General features: G+C 39.6%; 1 protein-coding gene across 1 annotated transcript in view; it reads right to left on the bottom strand.

Annotated features, from left to right (window-relative positions):
- The window catches only part of USP44 (ubiquitin specific peptidase 44), a 24,275-nt gene extending 21,367 nt beyond the window's left edge, over nt 1-2,908 (bottom strand). The window contains exon 1 of the mRNA XM_007468218.1: nt 2,852-2,908. The gene's annotated coding sequence lies outside the window, so the exon portion shown is untranslated. The remainder of the gene's footprint in view (nt 1-2,851) is intronic.
- Between the last annotated feature and the right edge of the window lie 14,566 nt (nt 2,909-17,474).

The following is a 17,474-nucleotide window of genomic DNA, read 5'->3' on the forward strand; positions in this document are numbered from 1 at the left end:
GCCTTCTTCAAGTCTTAGCATGCCTCTCCTGAGGCACAGAGATTGTATCTAGTTGACCATCTAAGGAAAAGCAAGTTCTGCTGCCAGATTATTTGATTTCCTCACCCACCACAACTTACAAGTATTTCATTCACAGGCAATTTTGTTCCAAAATATTTATCATTACATCAACCTACTGCAGCTAACTTCATAACAATAGGGGAAACATTCATAAAAAGATTGAGCATTCTACCATGGGTCTAGTAAATTGAGCTAAAATACTTTGTGTGAAATGGCCAGACTATTCTAGTACATATATGACTTGGCCTAACAAGTATATTCTTGGACTATAAATTAGTTTCCTATGGCATGTAAAACTCCATTAAAAATGAATTTCTTATAATAAAGTGTTTATGATGTCTGAAAGTGCTATGAAAAATCAATTGTACTTCTTATAGTAATCTTTGTCAGAAACCAGTATTGGTAGAATCCTTTTATATTTTAGTTACTTGTCACCTGTTTGGGCTGGGCCTAATGGCAAAACTGTCCCCATTACTGAATTCAGGAAATGATTGGGCATACATTTCCGATCTTGATTAGACTCCTAAGCCCATGCTCTCAGCCTCTCTCTAATCTCCCTCAACTAGACAACTCCATTAGAATCTGGCAATGTTCCTTCTGGCTAACATTGCCAGGAAGGAGAAAAACTTCAAAGCATATTTTTTTCTGCTACCAAGATGCCAAAATGTTGCCTTTCCCTGTACTTCTGTATGATCCAAAAACCCAATTGAGCGAACATTTACAGGGTTTTTTCCTCCATGTTAAGCAGTAAGTCAGGTGCTAGGGTTACAAATAAAATACAATCAGACTCTGCCTTCAAACAATCCAACAAGCAGAAAATCCTCTTATGTACTACCAATGCTATAACACTCAGTAAGATTCAAGTGTGTAGAGGAAAAGTTTGGTAGAGGTATATATGATACCTTCTTTCTTTCTTTTTGGAGTGCAAGAAAAAAAATATGTGAAAAGGGGGGGTAAAGACAATTGGGTAGAAACAATATACTTCAAACATTTAACCCAAATCTTCAACGGATTTCCCATTTTAAATATTCCAAAAAGTTTATCATTGTATATTACACTAAACGCAGATTCACCAATCACTTAAATTTTTTAAGCTTAAAAAAAATGTGGGACATTAATATTTTCAACAAAAAATAAGATTTATGCACAATCACACCAGTCAAAACACTTCAACTTTCTACCATGTATGTATTGAACTCTGTTCAATATCAGAATGTGTCTAAATTTCAATATGAATAGTCTACAATGATAAATACTGGAATGAAAAATCTGCTACCCATTGCAAAATTAATGGCTAGGACACAAAAAGCTAGAGAAATGGCAGTGCAGGGGAGAGAGGCTAAATGAGACAAAATGTATTAAATCTCTTTCAAATGTGCTGAGACGCTAAATTAAGGTTAAAAAGATTAGGATTCCAAGAATACAAAGTGTTCATCTCTTTCAAGACAACTAAGTACTGAATCTCACTGTGATTATGAAATATTCTATAAACATGTGCTTAACTTATGCTTGGCTTTCCTAATTTGATCACAGTGAACAGCCAATTCTTTTTCCTTGTTTATACCTAAAGCTGGTTTTAAAGACAACTCAAAATGGAATTCCAGGCCCAACATTACCACCCCCCTACTTTTACCCCACAGGCAGCTACTTAACAGATAATAAGGAATTCAAGTGCAGGGCCTGAAAGTCGTATTTCTATGCTAATTTCACAACCCCGTTACTCGCAGGATCTGACAATTAAGGCTTAAAAATGGGGCGCGGGGGTTTGAGGATAAAGCGGCTCTCTCAAGGCTTGCTTATTTTTTAACTTCCAAAATTAAAACTGCAAGAAATTATCCAGTTACCAGTAGAATTTACAACAGCTCAAACTTGAAGTTGAAACAATTACCATGTTTCACTTTCTTTTTTATTGCGGGGGTGGGGGAGAGGGCGAGTCCTACTATTTCGTAAACTTGAGCAGTCATTTTCTTCTCCCTCTGCTGACACATTTTTTTATGCCCCCCAAATAAGTTTAGCCTATTAGCATTCCTTCCCCGAAGGCCAGCGGGAATGGTTTAGAAAGCTGGTATTCAGAAATCCCAAGTGCCTCTAAGTGGCAGCAGGTGCTGGCAGTGTCGGGATCCGATCAATGGAGGGAAGGCAAGACATTCCTTCTAAATGGAGGACTAGAACCGCCCTTCCAAAGCATCCCAGGGGCGCTTCGAGCATCACTTGGCGGCACTCAGAGCCAGGAGGAGGATGCGGCTTTATCTCGACAGTGTCAGCTCCACAGAGCGCCCCAGCCCGCATCACATACGCGATCAGATTCGCGATTACATCTCCTCCACGCTCCGGCACGCGGGTCGGGGCACAACTCCCCCTCTGCATCCCCTCAAGTCCCCCAATTTTGCCCCTTCTCCCACCTCGTCCCCCGCCCCCAGCCGAGCGCAGGGTGGCTACGCGGTGCCCCTGGCCACAGGGGACGCCGCTCCTCCAGCATCTCCAGGGACTCATGGGGTACCGGCACCGGCCAGGGCATCGCTCGACCCACCTTAACTTCCCAGAGGCGCCAATTCTAAATTCGCCGGACCCGCCGCCGCTGCCGCCACCTCCTCCTCCACGCGCCCCTAGGCTCGCTCCCCTCAGTCCGTCGGCAGCCCCCTCTCCCTCCCTCAGGACCCCTGCGCCCTGCGCGGCGGGAAAACGCCTCTAAGTGCCCCGGGCCCTGGGGGCTCCCGTCGGATCTCTGCTCCAGCAGGGAGCCTCGCTCCGCCAACCGCCGCAGCCGCGCGCGCCTCTCACGCACACTCACCAGCCCGAGCCGGAGCGGCCATCTTAGCGCTCGTCTCCCGCGCCCCCCTTCCCCGCTCCCCGGTGCCGCGGCGACAGCAGCAGCAGCGGCGGCGGCGGCGGCCCGGTCGGGCGGCTACGTCAGCGGTGACGCCGCGGCCGACCCCGCCTCCCTCCCCTCCCAAGCCTTCGGAGGGCCCGAGGGGGCGGGCCGCGCTGCGTGGCGATTGCGGACCCGTGGGTTGCCGGCCTGAGGCGGAAACCCGCGCCCGGGCTCCGACTGGGCGTCCGGGGATGGACGTCCCCCGGCGCCGCCTGTGGCTCTGCGCGGGCAGTAGAAGCTCCTCTGGGGCGGCCTTCGCACCTGTCGTAGCCGTCTGGGCCTGGGAGGGGGCATCCAGTGTTTCTTCCCAGCCAGTGAGATGCACAATATCCCCCGGGCGTCCTTACTCCTTCATAGAATTTCTGCCACTCAGCGCCGAATTGGTTGACAGAAACGCACGCCAATCTCGTTGTCGTCAGAATCTGCCCAAATTGGCGTAGAAAGTTTTCACGAAAACGTTTCCTTCTCGAGGATGCACTCAGGTGTGAGCTCAAGTGGCGGCGACTGCTTTGAATTTGGCTTCTTCAGACGGCAGTCGGGCAAGGAACGTTCCAGAATGGGAAACTCCCTGAGAAATCAGAGGTAAGTTATACGAAAGTCACCTCTGTCCAGCGTTACTTTACCGGAAATTGCCAATTTAAGGTAATGAAGTAGATTCCGAAAAGAAACGAAGGGAAGAGACTGAGGTATAAAAATCTGGAGAAGAGGAAAGTCAAGCCCAGAGGTACGTGAAGATTAATCCGTTACTGTTTATTGAGCTTTTACTTTGCGCTCGGCTCTGAGCCAGTTCTGCTCCGCTACCCCGTGGGGAGTGTGATAAATGAAAAGACACTGTCTTCCTAAGGGGGGAACTTGAAAAATCAGCGAGACAAACGTGCGAAGTTAACATGTCAATGGAGTACAATATCTTGCAATATATAAGGCAAGCTATAAAATTGTTCATATCTTTTAATCAGTTCCACTTTGGGGAATATCTTTCAATGATATGACCTTAAAAAAAATGAGTGCACAAAGCTATTCATAGCATATTATCTAAACAACAAAAATTTGAAGGGGAAAAAAAACAAATCTAACCAAAAGGAAATGGCTAATTAGCTTCTGGCATATTGGCCTCGGGAATTCTTACGCAGATCACAAAATGGCAATAGCCTTATCAGTTAATACTTGAAAAAATACCAAATATGTACATGAAGGTTCAACTGCATAAAATGTAGTATGCACATAAAGGTTAAAGGTAAAGAATGAATTTGTATAGTTTAATATGCCTTTCATTCTTTTTTTCTATGTACTTAAGTGCATAATAATTCTTTCCAATTCAAGTCTGTCCTCAGTGCATTCCTCCCACTCAAAACAAACTGCTGTCTTGTAATCTTCCTTTTACCACCTTCATTTCTAAAAATGCACTAACTTCATTACATGAGAGCAAATACTTCTTCCAATTAAGTATTTCTAGCATACAGTATAGATTTCCCTGTGGTTCCTAGAAAGCAAAATATAACAAAAGTCAAAATCCTTGCTCCTATTTTAATGTCATAAAACCCTTCTGGAAGTTTGTTTGGCAAACTCTATCAAGAGTGCCACCTCTGATGTAGTAATTCAACTTTTAGAAATCCAGAGTTTTTACCTGAGACTCAGGCAGCTTAGAAGGCTATTCATTTCACTGTTATTTAGAATAGTGAAAATCAGAAACGTGCTAACTGTTCATTACTATTGGAATGGTTAGGTACATCTGGAATAGTCACAGGACAGAATATTATATAGTCATCAAAAATCTTATTTTCAAAAAGTAAGAAATGAAGGAATATAGGTCAAGACAACTGTATCTGCCATTCCCATTCCTCTAAAAGGTTCCTTCTTCAAAAATTATCTTATGGCACTACATGACCCCTTCTCCCTCTTTGCAGCAGTTTGTGGACTGGCATGGACAATAGACCCAAGGGCAATAGATCTGTAGAAAGCTTGTTAAAGCTCTACCCAAACACTGTTCAAGGAGAAAGAGGGGTTGAAGTGGATTGAATAATGGTTTAAAGGTGCATTGGGTAGGCAAGTGGTGTACACCAGGCAGCAAGAACCACAAGGAAGCAGAAATAACGAATAATCAGAAGATATAGGGAGTAGCAGCTGAGTTACAGAGAAACAGCAGTAACATGGGTCTTTACAAGATTCTGAGTAGAACTGCTTGGATTCTAGGAGCCTCTAAAATAACTGAAAGTAAAAACTAAAGGCAAGGTGCAAAGATGTATATACTGTATTTTAAAATATGTATAAATTATTCACATTCAACAACATTTGGAAGGAATACATCAACATTTTCATAATGGTGGTGAGACTACAAGTGATTTTTATTTTCTACAATGATCATAATTTTAAAAACAACTTAGAATTAATTAGAATGAAGACCATCAATAGTCAAAAATTCTAATCAGAAAATAAGTTGCAAGTGGTCAAAGTGACTAGCAGACATAATTTTCTGAGATCACAAATGGTTCAAGGGAAGGGTGGCTGGGTCTTTTAAGGACTAAAATGATTTGACTAAATGAAGAGGAGTAGGTGAAATGAGAAGAAGATGAAGCCAAGGCAAGCTGAACAGGCAGAGGTGGAGGGGACTGAAGAGGATGTCCCGAATAAAATGTCTGATACAAAGGTGTAAGCTAGGGAGAGGTGCTGGGTAGGAAGGGGGAACTGGAGATAAATTATCTGGAGATCATTGTTAATTGGGTTGATAATTAAAGAGTAGTAACTGGATAGTTTGTAGCATAGCCTTTTCTTTATTATTACTACCATTTATTCAACTTTGAAAATTTCCTCAGCTACCATTTTATTCCAGGTCTTAACAACCTAGGCCTAAATTATGACGTATCTAGCTTGTTTTCTGAGCTCCGGGACCTCTCTATTGTAATCTCATTTTTACATAGCTGTCATAAAATCATTCTTCTCATGTAATTTCCCTATTTGTTTTTTTTACCACCACGTCAAATCTAAGTTTTTTATTTAACAACGACGAAAAAATCTCAGTCCCTTCCACCTTCATCAACTGACTGCCCCAAACTTGCCTATTACATCCTCAAAATCAGTCTTTCCCCAAATCAGCCTTTTGACTGCTAGCAAGTCAGTCTCCTTACCTTCTCCCTCACTTCAGGCACTTCCCACCTTTAAATCAGGGCAGATGTTTATCTCCTAAGTAGAAGGCCCTCCAACTTTCACTCCTGCAAATCATTACAATCAGCCTCTTTCGGAGCTGGCCTAAAAGCTCTCACCTTCTGGAAACCACTTTCCTAGTAACAACTGGGCTTCCAGATTCCCCATCCCCTACCCCCACTAGTACATTATTATGCAGTCACAGCTTTTGTTCTGAGTTCCCTGCTGGGTTCTCTCTCTTTGCATTGTAACTTCAGGGGCAAGGACTATGCACTTGCTCCATTCGTATACCTTACTGAGCACAGTGCTGGCCGAAATGCTCTTAAAATGTTTAATGAATTAACAAAATTAGAAGTTCCCTAGAATAATACGGGATTGTGGAAAAGATGTGTAGGCGTTTCCCTTGTTTCCACAGTCTCCATATGGGAAGAAATGGCAATTTGCCCCTTTCCCAAGGTAAGCAGACAGTTTCCTAAACAAGATTAAGATTTAATGACTCGAATACTCAATTCTGAGGCCATATGCAGCTTCTTCTGAAGTGGATGCAACACAAACTGGTTTTGTTTCTATATCCTGAGAGGAAGGTGTGAATGAATTAAAGGAAGACAAAGCACACTGCAAATTTTTTAATCTTTAGAGCTGCTTTTTATGCTTTGATTTTTAGAATTTTCTAGTCCAGTCTTTCATGAATCTGAGAAATAACAGGAATCCTAATTGTAGACAAATGAATTTTTGAGCTTGTTAACTTTGAGGAAGTCACTTTCAAGGATTTTCAGAGTTTTACATACTGAATGTTCCTATCCAACTTTAAAGTTATATAAAGTTATAACTTATGACAAATTTTTTGAGTACCTATGTGCCTGGCACCATGCTAGGCACTGAAAAATCCACAGCCTTCATTTAAATGTTACAAGGAGATGAAGGATTGAATGGAGAAGTAGGTAAAAAGAATACTGAAGAGCTCAGACCTCAAGTTTGATTAACATGCAGCAACACAGTGCAGTTGAATTTTTTTTAATGAACGACCCAAAGAACCTTAAATCTGTGGCAGATACGTAAGAAAGAAGTTGAGAGTAGTGTTGAAAACAGAACCGCCGATGACCGCTGATGGCAAGATTTGGCTTCAGTAAGTGAATAGAGAGGAAAGAGAACAGAAAAAATGGTTTTAGAACTAGCTTTTTTTTTTTTTGCGGTACGCGGGCCTTTCACTGTTGTGGCCTCTCTCGTTGCGGAGCACAGCCTCCGGACGCGCAGGCCCAGCGGCCATGGCTCACGGGCCCAGCTGCTCCGTGGCATGTGGGATCTTCCCAGACCGGGGCACGAACTCGTGTCCCCTGCATCGGCAGGCAGACTGTCAACCACTGCACCACCAGGGAAACCCAGAACTAGCGTATTTTTTTTTAAAAAAAGGAAAGAACGAGGATGGTGGCAGATAGGGGAGATATAAGTGCAAGTTGAGAAGTAGGTGGTACCAAACGTGATTTAATTTTAAAGACCATTAAGTGTTTATTTAGAGGTCTGTGAGGGAAACTTGTACCTTGGAGGTAAATTACCAATGTAGGCCTACTGGAAACTGAAACTGAGCCCAGGGTTTTGGCATTAATGGAAGAAAAATTGTGAAGCTAGTGAATGTCTCTGTCCTTTTAACATCCTCACCACCTCCACCATACTCAGTTTTTCAGGGATCGTCAGGCTGCTTGTGCCCAGGGCTTTACCTCAATCTATCAAGGCCTTTCTCTCTTTCCTCCCATCAAAACTCTCCCCATTTTGTTCTAGGACTGTTATCACAACCTTCCATTTTTCTAAGGAGCCCAATTATCATGTAGTAAATTGACCCACTTGTAAATTATTAGCATCTAGTAATGTTTTTTGCATTTCTCTCTATTTACGTCTGTGTTCTAATGGACTTCTTGTAGATACCAGAATATGGAGTTTCTAAAATGAAATTTTAAGCATTGTAGCAGATTAATGGGATAAATATTTTCTTAAGCCAAGACACCTTTCCAAGGATAAGCTATGATGTGTGTATGTGTGTGTGTGTGTGTGTGTGTGTGTGTGTGTGTGTGTGTGTACAGTTGACCCTTGAAAATGGTGAGGGTTAGGAGCGGCGACCCCTCCCTGCAGTCAAAAATCCAAGTGTAACTTTACAGGCAGTGCTCCATATCCTACAGTTTCTCCACATCCACAGATGCAAGCAACCATGGACCCTGTAGTACAGTAGTACTTATTTATTGAAAAAACTCCATGTGTAAGTGGACCTGTGTAATTCAAACTCGTGTTGTTAAAAGTCAACACATATATATACATAGATAACTATAACATATTTATTTATAATCACAGTGTATGAATTTAGTTATTTTTACTTCTTTACATATGTTGCGTGTTTTATCTCTATCTCCTCTGTAATGTTGGGAAAATAGTATCTGTCCTGTCTTTCTTACAAGGATGTATTAAATATCAAATGAAGTTTTGCATGTGTAAACCCTTCCTTCTGTGTAAAGAGAAAAGTAAATGTATTTATCATTATTATTTCTCTTAGGATTATTACCACCCTGTAAAGTTCCTTGAGGTCAAGAACTGAGTTTTGTTCATATTTGTAATCCTTTGAATTGAGTTTTACTTCTGTACTAAAGTAATAGTTGGAGGATAAATACTGTTAAGTTTCAGATTAATTACAGTGCTCTGAGAAACATGCAGAACAAAGTTTTAGTCTCCCTTTCTTACAGCAGGGGGAAAAGGATCTGGAAAAGCAGAGAGAGAGAAGGGAAAGGAAAAACATTAGGGGTGGAAATTTTAACTTTTAAAGTTTTAATAAACCATGCCAAAAAGATACTAGTAATCGTTCATGAGGGAAGATAATTGAGGTACCTAAATTTTATTTTATATCCTGTACATTTCTTTAAGCCCACTTAAAAAAAATTATTTAATTAATTAATTTATTTTTGGCTGCGTTGGGTCTTCGTTGCTGTGCACGGGCTTTCTCTAGTTGTGGCCAGTGGGGGCTCCTCTTCGCTGCAGTGCACGGGCTTCTCATTGCGGTGGTTTCTCTTGTTGCAGAGCACGGGCTCTAGGCACGCAGGCTTCAGGAGTTGTGGCATGTGGGCTCAGTAGCTGTGGCTTGCGGGCTCTAGAGCACAGGCTCAGTAGTTGTGGCGCACGGGCTCAGCTGCTCCGCAGCATGTGGGATCTTCCTGGACCAGAGATCGTACCCGTGTCCCCTGCATTGGCAGGTGGATTCTTAACCACTGCGTCATCAGGGAAGCCCCAAGCCCACTTCTTAAAAAAAAAAAAAAAGTCAAATAAGAAAAGCATAGGTGGTTAACCGTAGTTATTTGTATAATTATTTACATCTTCCCAAGCCATTTGGAAATTAAAATCCTGCAGTGTTGCTCCTGGGTTGTTAAAAAGAAAGCTGAATAGAGAACAGCAGTCAATGCAGTAGGTACTGCATCATATAAAGGAAACCATGTACTGTAGATGCAGGATGTATGCATGCGATAAAAAGAACTAACAATTCTTCATGTGCAAGAACTAGGATGATCACCCTGCTTTTCTCTGCCATCTTAAGATTGCTTCCTTTCAGGTCAAAGGCCCTCTCGATAATAATCATTGGTTCAGCCGTCTGTAAGTAGTGTCTGTAAGTTTCCATTTCGTCAGCTAACCAGAGATTAATGAAGTCCTAGAAAACCACATTTCCACAGGAGATTTTTAAGGGGCAAAGCGATTGTATGCAAAGGAGATAGCCCCATCTATTTCATTTTATCTATGATCCTGGAACTAGTACTTACAGAACTAAGCAGAAAAGACACTTGACATAGATTTCTTAATTTTCAAAACTAAATATATGGCTCCTGATCTTTAGAAAAATAATGAAGGATGAGTCAGTCAGAAAAAAAAAATGTGACATGAAGGAGGTTTTTTTTTTAACAAGTATAAAGTTTTCTTTCTTTTGTCTGTATGAAAACTCTAAAATGCTTCAGGAATGATCATAGGAAATTTGTATAAATTCACCATTAAACACTTATGAAATTATATCTTCTTAAAAATCAATGATAGTATTAAAGGATGGCTTAAACATTTAATTTACTTGCTTATGCCCATAACATTTTATTGAATTAAGATTAAATCTGGTTTTACCATTATCATTAGACAATCACAAAATTAAATTGTACAAAAGAATTATAATTTTAACTAGTCTTATTGTGAATATTTCCCCCCTTATTATTTTGTTTAATATGATCATGTAATGAATATTAGGGTTATTCCTACAAAAAGGCCTATAAAGTATGCTTTTGCTGTGGTGGTGTGATGGGATGCCAGGAGAGACCAAGCTTCTTTGACCCCGTTCTGAGGGTCAGAAATGCCCATATTATTAAAAAGTTTAAGAGGTCCAGGTTAAAATGCAAATCTGGGAGGAGGTAATTTGTTAAACTGTTATTAGTTCTGATATCTTAGTACAAATTAATGAATTAGGTAAGTTAACAGTGCTCTGAAAATAATGGGAAATAAGTTGTTAAGTTTAGGGAATAAGGAGGGAAAATGAGAATTGTGCATGGATATTATGTTACCTCTGGGAGGCTTGATCAAGAGTAGAGCAGCATCAGGACACAGGTCTTTGGGGGAAACAGAAAGAGGGAATCTGAATGCAAGCAAAACATTTTATGGAAGACTAAGTGCTAGTCAGTAAGTCCAACACTTTAAATATCTACCAAAAACCTAAGAATTCTCTGGGAAGAATAACTCTTCATAAACAACTCTGTACTTAAGAAAATTTAAAAAAACCTTGTTTGCAGGTCATTTAACCTTCATGCCTTCAATTACTCAATCTGAAAATGAGAATTACAGAACTGACTGCAGATTCACTTTGTTTTTGTGAGGATTATATGAAAGCTTTTGTAAACTATGAAGCTACATTAATTCAAGGTAAATTTTAAGTCTAAAAGGTGGATAAATGATGTTTCTACCTAATTTATAATTTATATTGACACCAATAAAAATCAGATTTAAATTGTAGTATAACTGTTAGCTGTTATTATGTATAAGACAGAGATCTGGGACTTCCCTGGTGGTCCAGTGCTTAAGACTCCACAGGTTTGATCCGTGGTCGGGGGGAACTTAAGATCCCACATGCTGCGCAGTGCAGCAAAAAACAAACAAACAAAAAAACAAAAAAAAAACCCAGAGATCTAACAAGGATTTTAAATGATAATGGTTCCCAACAAATGCTAGGTGCAAATATTATCCTAATATGTGAGGTACTTTGTTGCTAAGCTTTTCCCCTTGTTCTGTATCTTCGTTCTCTTCCCTTTCGCTGGCCCCTTACCATCTGCTTTAAAACATGCAGTTTTCTACAACTTGGAAGTAATTGCTTGTCCTATTACTTCTTGTCTCAACCACTTTATTTCTCTTCTCCTTTATGTCATCAATGAGAAGCTTGTATCAGTAGATCTCAATGGCACAGAAATAATCTAGTTGGCATGAAGCTACATTTCATCACAATCACTAAAAATTCATTCTCCTTCAATCTCCATATTTACTTAGAGATATGTCTGGCCTCCCCCTACCCACTGTACTTACCAATTTTTAATTCATCATCAAAGTGCTCTGTAGAAATAATAATAGCTTTATATATTGTCAAGCACTAATGGAACATTTTTCATGTTTGTGAATTAGAACCATGGAACAAGACAGTCTCAGTTAGTAGTATTTTTCTCAATCCTAAAACGTTCTATAAATGAGAACTATAATAAAAAGCCTAGAAACAGTCCTTCCCTTTTAAAAAATCGTCATGTCTCTATGAGAGTGATTGGTGGATACAAAATGTTGAAAATCCCTGGTTTATACGTGCTACCTCCATTTTCTTTTCATGTGTTTTCTGTTAGCCACCTATAATCAGGCTTCCCACCTTTCTGCTTTGAAAATGTTCCCTTAAAACAGGGTCACCAGCAGTTCCTTTCTTGTCAAATTCAAAAGCCATTGATATTCCTCCACCACTGGCTAAAATTGATCACCCTTTCCTTCTTAAAACGCGCTTAGTTTTTATTCTAAAGACCTAGGCAGGCATCAGGACAAAATGAGAATACTGGCTGCCGCTGGTGCTGCTCCTGCTAATGCTGTTGCTGCTTTCACTTAGTAGTTAGCTTGTATTCATTGATTTTTCCTCATTTAAAATTTTAGATTTATTTTTTTACTGAGGTAACTTTGCTTATAATATTATATAAGTTTGATGTGTACAACATTATATTTCTGCTTCTATATACTCTACAGTGTGCTCACCACCAAAAATATAGTTTACATCTGTCATCACACAGTTGTATTCACTGTTTACCATAATTCTCACAACTATCCTGTGGAGGTCAGTGTTATTGTCATTTTACAGTTGAGGAAACATGCTCAGAATTTAATCAACTTGCTCAAATTCACACATTAGAACAAGATCTACTCTGGGAAGTGTTAGGTTTAACAATAGAGAGAAAAGCCTTTTCCTAACTAAATCACAACATGCCCTGTTTCTATATTTAGATCAGGTAGAGCTTTTTGTTTTTTTCCTATTTATCTGTAGTTTGGAGTATTACGGTACTTCATTCGTGAAGATGGCATTTCAAGGAGTTTTTTACCCAGGCTGTCCATCCACAATTTTATCTAGTCCATTTTTTCTCTCCTTTTCAAGTTAACTGACTCCTATAGGAATACAAATGCAACCTTGGACTCATTTAGGCTAGGCAATGCTCTAACCACATACACTAAATTGAAAAGTATAGTTATCAGAATTCAGTGGATGACAACATAGATTTTAAATTAAGCTATATAGTATAATTTATTCAACTTTTGACTGACTGGGTATGTTTTATTGAAGCCATTGTAGAGATACAGTAGGATTTAGTTACATACATATTTTGTTTTCTCAAGTAAGTGCATAACAACAGTGTAATCTAGCTACAAAAGATTTCCTTAAGGTTTTTGTTGGCATGTCAGTGTTAACAATTGGAACTTGAGTGTTTTAGATTTCATCTGAAATTAGTGGTTCAAATACAACAATAAATGGTTTTCATGGTTGTCAGCTTTGATTAAAGTAATACTAAACTTCTTATTACACCACTACTTTTGTTTTTTAACTGACAAATTTGAAAAATAATACAGACACAGTATCTGTCTTATGAACACATTAAGTGTAGGTCTTTGATTTTTTTCATTTAACACACCCTTACCTTTTTCAGAGGCATTTTGGCTTTATTTCTTTAGCAAGTTTTTTCACTAAATCTTTTACCTTTCTCCCAAAATGCCTCCCACAATTTGATTAACAAATCTGATGGAGGGAAGAGAGAATTGTGAGTTATCCCAAAGATATATTAAGGACATCATTCCAACATAAATAGAACGAGGAGAAGAAGAATTATGCATTAGTAATAAAGTCGTTCACTGCAGAACAGTTTAGACCTCTCAAAGGGTTTTCAGATACATTCTCTTACTTCATACTTAACATTATATAGCTGAGGAAATTGAGGTAATAAGGGACTTGTCTGAAGCCACACAGCAATTGTCAGGCTAGGATTAGAAGACAAGTCTTCTTAGGACCAGGCATTGCTCTTTACTGTGTACCTTATAGATACCATGGAAGTGATTTGAGTAATAGTTATTAAAACCATTTTTTCCCCTTACAACTTGTCTACTTGTGAAAAAAATGGATTTAAATCTGACTGCCTAAATCAGACAGAATAGTGTTTTGGAACCCCCAAACAGAATTTGTGTAGATTATAATGAGAAAACATAGTTTAGAGAATTTTACCTACAGCTTACCTTCTGTTAGAAAGCTGCCTTGCCAAGCTAATTTGGCATCCGTTTCAAGGTGTCCAAATCAATTTAAAGGCCATTCTATTATAATTTATAGAAGCTCTTCTACCATAATTTATTCACCCATAGGTAAACTCATGACCTTGGAGAGTGAACAGAAAAACAAGAAGGAAAGGTCTCAGAGAAGAAACAGAAATGCATGTGTTCTCTAAGTTACGCGTTATAAGGGTGGGTGTGAGGATCAGCTGGTTCATACACGAGGTGTTTCCTCCTCTTCTTGATCTGAGCTATATCCTCATTTATTCATCTGCATTTGATTGTGAAATGCATTGATGGTCACGAATCAATTTCTTCTGTTACGCTCAGGGATACAGGAAGTGTCCTAATAAGCCCCAGCATCCAAACAAAAAGTATAAAATCTTTGGTCTGAATTTTGCAGTTGAGACAGCTGAAGTGGGGGGTAAAATGACTGGTCCAAAGTAAAACAGTGGGATACTTAAGCTTCCAGGATTCCAAAGCAGATCTCTTTCCTCCAAGATGTAGTGACTCCATAACCAGATCCTCATGTTATTGGAAAATTCTTCCTGGGGGCAAATCAAAATTTACTTGTAACATTTACTCTCTCATCCTATTTCTGCCCTCCAGGGCCTCACTGAACAAACTGTTTTCTCCATTTCCCCCACCCGCTACCCCAGTCTCTTTTATGTCTTTGTGCAGTTTAGGATCAGAAGTGGCTTTGTTTCCTAAGGAAGAATCTCCAAACAAGAATTTTCAGTATCTTAGATCCCTTTCCCTCTCTTTTTAAGGCCCACTTGTGCCTACTTGCAAAAGATTTAATGTCTTAAATATCTTTTGTCCTTCCCTTCCTCCCAGTCTCCAATCTCCTCTTTTTCTTTTACTCCCTATTTTCTGATAATAGAATCATCATCTAGTCAACTATTTATTTTAGATAACTTAGAATCATCTTTGACTCCCCCCATATACCCCGTTTTCTGATCTGGGTAGCAGAGGAGGCAACTGAGTTCAAAGAATTTAAATAATATGCCGATATCACACAGTAAATTTCAGAGCTGGGATTTAAACTCAGTTGTGTTTGGTTCTAAAGCTCAGGGTTGTTTCACTATTTCACTAAAGCCCACTCAGATATCTTTGGCAGTCTGGAAATTAGTATAGCCATGTTGTGTTAAAGGGGATTGTTAAGTCCACATGTCTCATTTTGAGGTTATTTCTATGGTACCTTGGGCTATATTCATTATCTTCATCATTATAATCAAAGGATAGTTTAGAGATAGATAAGACATCGTTACTGTCTTCAAGGAATTAGACATGATGGGAAGACTGACAACACAGTGTGGTCAGTGTTATAATAATGAAAAAAGGTCAGGGGCTTAGTTGAGATTCAAACACTTATTGCTCTATAGCCTTGCTTCTGACAGTAACTAGTTTAGACAAGTCATTTAACTAATACACATTTCAGTTTTCTCCTCTGTAAAATGAAGGGGTGTGACTAAATAAGAGAACCTCTTAGTTATTAAAACTCACTGCTCTTTTTTTTCTTTAATATATTTATTTTATTTATTTATTTTTGGCTGTGTTGGGTCTTCATTGCTGCGGGTGGGCTTTCTCTAGTTGCGGTGAGTAGGGGCTACTCTTTGTTGCAGTGCATGGGCTTCTCATTGCGGTGGCTTCTCTCATTGTGGAGCACGGGCTCTAGGTGCGCAGGCTTCAGTAGTTGCGGCACGCAGGCTCAGTAGCTGTGGCTCACGGGCTCTAGAGCACAAGCTCAGTAGTTGTGGCGCACGGGCTTAGTTGCTCCGCAGCATGTGGGATCTTCCCGGACCAGGGCTCGAACCCGTGTCCCCTGCATTGGCAGGCAGATTCTCTACCACTGTGACACCAGGGAGGCCCTCACTGCTCTTTCTATTCCTAACCCTTAGTACTATTTTGGCTTTTCCATGTTATTTCATTCATTCACTGACTCATTCATCATTCCTTCATTCCATCAGCATTTATTGAATACCTTCCATGTTCCAGGCACTATGTGGTACACTGGGAACACAAAGATAAGATACAATAACCCTCTCCCCTCAAGAAGCTCACAGATTTGGAGACAGATAAATTCAAGGAAGTAAATTAGAGACAGTAAATTCAATGTAGTTTCCTATAGAGTTGTTTACAAAATGCTATGAGAGTGCAGCAAAGGGACTGTAAGGTGGGGATGAGGTTGGGGATGCAGTGGGGAAGACTTACCAAGGAGTTGACATTTGCAAAGGCTCTTAAAAGACTGAATAGGTGTTTGCTAAAAGGAGTGCACGTGGGAATTCCAGGCCTAGGAAATATATAGATTGTGGCTTTCTTATGTCTGCCTGCTCCTGATGCTTTCTTTGTCAAAATATTAGCTCTTCTTTAGTTATCAGCACAGTTAGTTGCTGCAGATACAATACATTGGAGATTTGGTTTCCTTAAAGAATACCCTAGATAGAAGAGAATGCTTTTTTTTTCATGCAAATGCTCTCAGTTATTAGATAGAAAGAAAAAGATACTTGGATCACAAATTCTGTTCTCTGTAAGTCCATAGGACTTTGAAATGGAGCTTATATCTGTTTTAATAAAAAGAACTGACAAGGCATTATAATAACCTAAAGAAGTCACACACATACACGCATAAGGTATTTTGCTAAAGGATAGAACTCATGTTTTTGTACTCAAAAAGCATTATTCTTCTGAAATATTTAAAACATTTGTCAAGAGAATTGAAGTTTGAGAATCTTCTGGAATGTAAACTATCTCCATGTTGTAAAACCCTGCAGTAGTCCCACTACTGAGTTCAATACCTTAAGTATGAATTGTCTTTCATTCTACAAAAGGTGGGGTTGAAAATAAAGATATAAAATAAGTTCATATTGGTGGTTTCATTACTTTTACCTTATATATGCTTATGGGCTTGTGATCTATTGTTTATTCCCGGATCGTAGTTGGAACAGTTTTCTACCAGTAAGAAGGACTTGTGATTCATTCACATTCCCTAGTCATTGTTTCTGGAGAGGGCAGATTTAGAAGCAAATTGGGAGACATTGCCTAGAGTTAAGAGTGTGCCTCAGTGTGAGGAAATACTTTCATCATTAGAACTGTCCAGTAGTACACTAATTTCATTTTGTCTTCTCTTAGTTATTTAAGCTTCACCAAATTGTAAGTTTCCTTAGAGAAAGTATGTCATTCACCTCTATATTCTTCCTTCCTCTATCCCCACCAATCTGGTGCCTGACATATATTAGATAAACACTCAATATGTCGAAATGAATTGCTATGAAATCAGGAATGGTCTGAGATAATGTAATTAGGCAGAGGTTGATGACCATTTGCCAGGCATGTTATAACGGGTGACAGACACCAAGGCCTTCTCCATTATGGTGTGGTAGAGAAATGCACACCATGGGGCTTGGGTTCAAATATAGGCTCTATCATTTATTAGTTGTATAATCATGAATAAATCACTCTTCTGTGCCTTGGTTTGTGAATGAGATTGCATACCCACTCATCTACTCAAGTACAGTGTAATCCTTCCCTCTCTCTCCTGTGTCACATCAGTTTTCCTCTTTGCTGGATTATTACT

Source organism: Lipotes vexillifer, unplaced genomic scaffold (genome assembly GCF_000442215.2).
Source record: "Lipotes vexillifer unplaced genomic scaffold, Lipotes_vexillifer_v1.1 scaffold180, whole genome shotgun sequence".
NCBI lineage: Eukaryota > Metazoa > Chordata > Mammalia > Artiodactyla > Lipotidae > Lipotes > Lipotes vexillifer.